This window comes from Patiria miniata, unplaced genomic scaffold, assembly GCF_015706575.1.
Source record: "Patiria miniata isolate m_02_andy unplaced genomic scaffold, ASM1570657v1 HiC_scaffold_23, whole genome shotgun sequence".
NCBI classification, from domain to species: Eukaryota; Metazoa; Echinodermata; class Asteroidea; order Valvatida; family Asterinidae; genus Patiria; species Patiria miniata.
The window spans coordinates 81,551-87,681 of NW_024037062.1; the positions used below are offsets into that span (position 1 = coordinate 81,551).

A 6,131-nucleotide genomic window follows, 5' to 3' on the forward strand; every position below is an offset into this window, starting at 1 on the left:
TTTCTTTTACATCTTCGGACCAGGGTTCAAATTCCATCTACATGTAGGTTTTATCGTCATCACGTGAACTGTTTGGAAAAGATGTGGTTCGTTTTGATTTTGAGGCTTCTGTCTGTAATTTAAACTCACCCAACTTTGACCTTCCAGTAGACCCGGAAGTAAAGGTCGAGCGAGTTCACGTAGGTTTAGGAGAAAACCCGTAAAGAATTATTGTCCAGCAAAAAAAACCCAAAGAATAATTATTACCATTTCAAAAAGGTGATCGGGTCGTACCCGATCAAAAAGTCCCCAAAAACATTCAGTGTGATGAATCCTGCTTTTGACAGATTTTCCACTTTTTTTCTGTCTTAGTTTTATTGTGCTGAGCATAAAAATCGGGCAAGAAAGATCTTTTGCTGTTACTCCCTCAACCGTTTTAAAGTACAGTTAGAGCATTTTCTCTTCAAATATGAAAAAGTCTTACTTTGCAGTACTTCGAGTCTGTTCCATCCCTGTGAAGCACCAGCAAGGTAGTGATTGATGTACAAGGGAGCTCTGGTCTGAGTCTGTTCCATCCCTGTGAAGCACCAGCAAGGTAGTGATCGATGTACTTGATGCAGTCCTTCTCCTGGGCCGTATAGTGCTTCTCAAGGGAGCTCTGTTCTGAGTCTCTTCAATTCCTGTGATGCACCAGCAAGGTAGTGATCGATGTACAAGGGAGCTCTGGTCTGAGTCTGTTCCATCCCTGTGAAGCATCAGCAAGGTAGTGATGTGTACTTGGTGCTGTCCTTCTCCTTGGCCGTATAGTGCTTCTCAAGAGAGCTCTGGTCTGAGTCTGTTCTAGCCGTGAGAAGCAGTCCTTCTCCTGGGCCTTATAGTGCTTCTATAGTGCTTCTCAAGAGAGCTCTCTGATGTGAAGTGAGCTGGTAGATCTGCCATCACCTGGTCAAGAAATTTGAATATTGTCAATTTGGGAAAAAATGTTTGATACTGATTGAGACATTTACTTGTATTCATTATTAGCTATCCTGCAAATTCGAGTGGAACAAGGTTAAAAAAAAATAGGTTAACCAGTTTGCGTCGGATAACGTGTAAACAAACAAAGATTTTGCAGTATTCGTAGCGGATGACAGATGAACAAGCAATGATAGCTGAGTCCTATCAATACAGATGTCAAATAGGTTCAAAAAAATCTTGGAGTTTTTAAGAATAAATTATTGTTTCACTGAAGAAGAAGTGTCTTTGCTCCCTTATTAGTCCCATCCTTGTAGATAGGATAGGATGCCTAGTTATATATCTTTGATACAAACGAATCCGGGAAATATAAATTTATAGTGACTTGGCATCATTACATCTTGCAAGGTGACAGGAAAAAGTCCTGAATAGCGCCCTCTACTCCACCTCCCCCGGCCGCATTACATGACAAAAACAATGAAACAAGTCCATTGGTTTTACTTTAAACATGCCTTAGACCTTACTCCATATTTTTTATACAATTTCCTTAAAACATAAGTAGTGACTATCAAAGGTTATTAATATCACTCAATCTGAAAATAAAAAGAAAACAAAAATCCCCCACTTGCATTATTGTCCATTCAGCCATAAAAAAATCGTTGTACGTCAATTTTGATCTGTTGAGTCAATTTCCTTTTTTCTTTAAAGTTTTCTGTAGCTACAACAGTGCCCTTTAGTGCTGCACCACCTCAAATATTTAGCACTAAGCACAAGGGCACCAACGCAAATGATAGGGCACCAAGTCAAATGATGTAACACCATATGAGAACTCAAACAAACAAAGCAGTACCACTTTGCTATTTTTTCCCAAGCTTGGATGGTACAGACAAAGAATATTTTTTTATACGCATCACTAGTTTGAATACAATTTAACTCTTTCAGTGCCAAACTCGTACATGTACGAGGTATATTTGTTAGTCCAATAGCGCCAACCTCGTACATGTACGAGGTAATGTTCGTAAATGTTCGTACTTAAAATTGCCAAACCTCGTACATGTACGAGGTAGAGTAAATATGTTATCAAAAGGGGGCACTCTTGCTCTTTCTAATGGTACCATTTTCATGCATGTACGACCTGTATTTATTTTTTCATTCGAGTTCTTGAGAGAGGGCGCAGCACTAAATCTCGTATTTTCTGCAAAAAGTGCGGAATCTCCCTGTGTTCAGGCCAGTGTTTCAGGGTGTATCACTATGTTTGTGACTACTTTTGACTTTCAAATATATCAAGGATATACCAGAGAGTAACAACAACAAATTTAGTGAGTAAAACTTATTTACTTTTTTTTTTACAGAATTTTGAACAATTAACAAAAACGCTCGAAGTTGGGCGCTTTAGGGTTAAACTTTTCAAATTTCGCGGGCACTGAAAGAGTTAATACCAAATTAGTGACTCTCAACAGTATAGTTATGAACTCACAGTCTGTTTGTTTGATGATGGAATTTTTGTTACAACTTCCACATGGTAGTAGATTAAAAGGCGACTACAAAATACTTCAGTCTTTGTTAAAAAAAAAAAAACTGACTTGATCAAAGTTAGTTATTGTACAAGTGTGATGAGACCTAAACCTTTTTTTTTCTGAATCTTTTTCTTAAAGTTGCTAAACGAAAGCTGTAATCGCGAACAACAAATCTGTTGGTGAACACACAATTGTGTGTTAATTTGAATTTGTTGTAAGGTTTTTCAAATAGACCTACAAACGCTGTGGTATAATAGCTGATTATGCTTTTTACCTCTTTACAAAAAATTGCTGATCCAAATGCGTTGCAGATAATGTTGGGATAATATTCTGGTTGTTTACAAGTTTTGTTCGGGTGGCTTGATTCGGTCGATCTTGTAGCATGGATCATGTCCCTCGAGCCAGTACGTCAGACTTTCACCTTTGCCCTGAAATAAAAGAAAGGAAAAATATAAGAGATTGGTTGAAACAGTTATCTCATGTTTCCTTTGAAATATGATGGACTTGAGAATTTGCAGCAGTGAAAATTGAAGGAAGGGTAGATCATTTGTCCCAAGTGATTTTTTTCCCATTTGAAGCAACAAAAGTTCTCAAAATCTAAAGATGGGTGCTTAACAACTACCCCAAATGAAGTTAAAGATATGTGAATGCTGTGTTTTCAGAGGAAACAATATTCTACGATCTCAATTTCTATTCAAAAGTTCCTGAGACACGTTTGTTCTCATTCAGCTGATTGAAGCTTTGCAATGTTGCACACTAAACCGCTGAATGAGTCATGTCAACACTTGTGCACACCCATTCACAGATTAGTCCGATCACAAACCAACTACTAACGAAACCTTCCAAAAAATGTGTCATTTGACACACTATTTAGAAATGGCCTTCTTTTATTGTGTTCTTCACAATGACAACATGTAATGCCAGAGAGAATAATTTCACAGTCTGACTAGCTGTACCAAGGGTTGTTTTTCTATTTTTATAGTAATTTTCCTCTTTTTGTATCGATCCTAAGTTGCAGCTGGACTCTGATGTTCTCAAAGAGCTATATTAAAGTACAATACTTGTGATGTACTTGTGACTAGACTTGTGATATATGCTTGCGACTGGACCTGTGATGTACTTGTGACTAGACTTGTGATGCACTTGTGACTGGACTTGTGTTGTACATGTACTTGTGACTAGAACTGTGATATACGTGTGACTGGACTTGTGATATACTTGTGACTGGACTTGTGATTTACTGGTGACTGGACTTGTGATGTACTTGTGACTGGACTTGTGATATACTTGTGACTGGACTTGTGATTTACTTGTGACTGGACTTGTGATGTACTTGGACTCGACTTGTGATAGACTTGCCACCAGACTTGCGATGTACTTGTGAACAGACTAGTGATGTACTTGTGACTGGGCTTATGATGCACTTGTGATTAGACTTGTGATGTTCTTGTGACTGGACTTGTGATGTACTTGTGACTGGACTTGTGATGTACTTGTGACTATACACTTGTAATGTACTTGTGGCTGGACTTGTGATGTACCTGTGACTAAACTTGTGACGTACTTGTGACTAGACTTGTGATGTTCTTGTGACTGGACTTGTGATGTTCTTGTGACTGGACTTGTAATGTACTTAGGGCTGGGCTTGTGATGTACTTGTGACTAAACTTGTGACGTACTTGTGACTAGACTTGTGATGTACTTGTGACTGGGCTTATAATGCATGTGTGACTGGACTTATGATGTACTTGTGACTGGACTTCTGATGTACTTGTGACTAGACTTGTGATGTACTTGTGACTGGACTTGTGATATACTTGTGACTGGACTTGTGATTTACTTGTGACTGGACTTGTAATGTATTTGTGACTTGACTTATGATGTACTTGTGACTGGACTTGTGACTGGACTTGTAATGTACTTGTGCCTGGACTTGTGATGTACAGTACTTGTGATGTACTTGTGACGGGACTTGTGATGTACTTGTGACGGGACTTGTGATGTACTTGTTACTGGACTTGTGACTGGACATGTGACTGGACTTGTAATGTACTTGTGACTGAAATTGTAATGTGCTTGTGATTGGACTTGTGACTAGACTTGTAATGTACTTGTGACTGGGCTGATGATGCACTTGTGACTAGACTTGTGATGTACTTGTGACTGAACTTGTGACTGGACTTGTGACTGGACTTGTGATGTACTTGTGACTAGACTTGTGATGTACTTGTGACTGGACTTGTGATGTACTTGTGACGGGACTTGTGATGTACTTGTGACTGGACTTGTGATGTATTTGTGATTTATCAATCTTAATATTAATATTAATATTTCAAACTCAAATGTAATTTAAATATCTTTCAAAATGTTTTTAATCCAACCATTTTAGATGCTTTGGTTGCTAATAATAATAATAATAATAATAATAATAATAATAATAATGTACTTGTGACTGGGCTTATGATGCACTTGTGACTAGACTTATGATGTACTTGTGACTGGACTTGTGATGTACTTGTGACTAGATTTGTGATGTACTTGTGACTGGACTTGTGATGTACTTGTGACTGGACTTGTGATGTATTTGTGATTTATCAATCTTAAGTATCTCGGCCACAAGCAAAGACAATGATCTTACCTGAGTGAATACCGATGCGGAGTTTGAGTTTCTCATCTTGTTTGTGTGGCATGATCAACTATCAACGCCCTCCAGGAGATGCCATGCAGTGGAGGCGATCATACCAGCATGACGGCTGCCATTACGGATCAGTAGGCAAGAGACCAACATGTAGGCATCGTCGATGCTTTCATCCTTGGCAAGATGTTATTATTTAACATTGGTTAATTTTGCATTCAGACATTATAATAGAACATACATATTTGCGTGGTTTTTCCCTGAACTAGTAACCATGGTAGCATCAACTTAACCTCTGAGTGATTGTCATGACTACGCCTGCGAACAGCCCAGTAATGTTGACAATGATAATGCAAGTGACTCTTTGTAATTATATCACCGCACCCACAGATTCTGTGTTTTTCAGTGGCCGAGAGTGTGCATCACATAGTATTTGCTATTTTCCGTCTACATGTACATGGCTAAAAGGACTATATGACACCTTCCATTTTAAAACTGACTACTTTGAGTGGCATAATCAAACTAGCCTCCTAGACCTGTTTTATAATGCCACTCAAAGCAGTCAATATGCAAGACTACATTTGTATAAGCATAGCTTGTAAAGTAATCTGATAGTAAAACAGATCTAAGATGGTAGAATCAAGTTAAGGGGTTACGGGTTAAGTGCTTTCTGTCAATGTATTGTTGATCATTTCATGTTTGCATATTAACCATAATAAATGAACTTGGATAAGTGTATTAAGTATAATCTATTGCAGTACCCTTTAAACTAACTTCCTGTGATATGGCACGTTTGGCTTAACCAGTTCACATCAGACAACGTGTATGTATACACGCAAGGTTTTGTGGTAATCGGAATGGATGATGGATAAACACACAACAAGCGAGGCCCGAAATGTCTGTCAGTGGCCCGCTTGCAGCGAGATACCCGTAGATGACAGCCTGAAGCCGTCTGGCATCCAGATTCATGAAAACAATCCCAAGTCTTGGTCTGGTCAATGTCAAAATAGTCCAGCACGAACTGGTTAAAACAATCTGCTGGGTCA

General features: G+C 38.6%; 1 long non-coding RNA gene across 1 annotated transcript; it reads right to left on the reverse strand.

Annotated features, from left to right (window-relative positions):
• Positions 1–524: 524 nt before the first annotated feature.
• Positions 525–5,256, reverse strand: LOC119731298. Its single transcript, XR_005271446.1, has 3 exons — positions 5,089–5,256; positions 2,725–2,878; positions 525–921 (listed from the first exon to the last, which is right to left on the reverse strand). It is a non-coding gene; the product is annotated as an uncharacterized LOC119731298 (long non-coding RNA).
• Between the last annotated feature and the right edge of the window lie 875 nt (positions 5,257–6,131).